Source organism: Panthera leo, chromosome F3, assembly GCF_018350215.1.
Source record: "Panthera leo isolate Ple1 chromosome F3, P.leo_Ple1_pat1.1, whole genome shotgun sequence".
Taxonomy (NCBI): Eukaryota; Metazoa; Chordata; class Mammalia; order Carnivora; family Felidae; genus Panthera; species Panthera leo.
The window spans coordinates 68,187,228-68,188,568 of NC_056696.1; the positions used below are offsets into that span (position 1 = coordinate 68,187,228).

Below are 1,341 nucleotides of genomic sequence, written 5' to 3' on the forward strand. Positions count from 1 at the left end.
GGTTAAGCGTCCGACTTCAGCCAGGTCATGATCTCGCGGTCCGTGAGTTCGAGCCCCGCGTCAGGCTCTGGGCTGACGGCTCGGAGCCTGGAGCCTGTTTCCGATTCTGTGTCTCCCTCTCTCTCTGCCCCTCCCCCGTTCATGCTCTGTCTCTCTCTGTCCCAAAAATAAAAAAAAATAAAAAAAAAAAAATAAATAAAATAGCTGTTATTAAATATATCTATATATTCAGGAAGCTAAAGATACACACGGACGTGATTACAATAGATGTACAAGATGTAGAAAAGACCCCGACTGGACTTCTGGAGACGAGGGTTGCCAGGTCTGAGATGAAAAGTGTACTGGGCAGAATTAAGAGCAGATTAGACACTGGAGACAAAAGATTGGTGAGCTTGAAGACTTAGCCACAGAAACTCTCTAAAACGAAGCACAGAAAAGGACAAGAAGAAGAAGGACAAGGAGGAGAAAAAGGAGGGAGAGGAAGGGAAGGAGGGGAGGGAAAGTCGGTGAGCCGTGGAATCCTGTCAGGTCCACACATCTGTTTGGGGACCCAGACACACGGGAAGGGGCTGACAGCCAAATATTTGAAGAAACAGTGGCCCAAAGGCTTTCCAGTTTTGATGAAAACCATAAAGCCAGATATCCCAGAAGCCCCCAAGCCCCAAAGCACGAGACACATGAGACAACTGCGCACAGACACGTCGGAATCTGCCGTGAGCAGCAGTGATAAGGAGCAAATCCTAAGAGCAGCCGGAGGGAAAACATAGTACGTAAGGAGGACAAGCGAAGCAGACTTCTCGTCAGAAACGACGGAGGCCCGAAGACAGGGCGGCAACGTCTTCATAAAAGTAAAGACAGAATTCGGGGGAGATGGCAAGCGCTGAAAGGATCCGTCGTCACCAGCAGGCCGGCACTAAAGAAAGTAATTTAAGTCCTTCAAGCAGAAGAAAAATGCCAGATGGAAACATCCATCTCTGCAAAGGAACGGACGAAGGGCACCAGGCAGGTAAACATGTGCCTGAGCATAACAGGCCTTTTTCTTGTTTCAAAATTCTCTGTAAGAGAGGCGCCCGGCTGGCTCAGTCGGTAGAGCACGAGATTCTCGGTCTCGGGGTAGTGAGTTCAAGCCCCACGCTGGGTGTGGAGCCTACGTAAAGAAATGAAGTGAAATATAAAATAGAATAGAATAGAACAGAATAGAATAGAATAGAATAGAATAGAATAGAATAGAATCTCTTTAAGTGAGACCTGAGGGATTGAAGCAGAAATAACGTGTGGTCCCACCCGGCGAGCAGGAGGGAGAAGCGAAATGCTATCCCTTCAAAATGGAATGTAACACGT

The 1,341-nt window shown here is 47.7% G+C and overlaps 1 non-coding gene across 1 annotated transcript; it reads left to right on the forward strand.

Moving 5' to 3' along the window:
- Positions 1 to 1,068: 1,068 nt before the first annotated feature.
- On the forward strand, positions 1,069 to 1,141 carry TRNAE-CUC. Its single transcript has one exon. It is a non-coding gene; the product is annotated as a tRNA-Glu (tRNA).
- Positions 1,142 to 1,341: the final 200 nt, after the last annotated feature.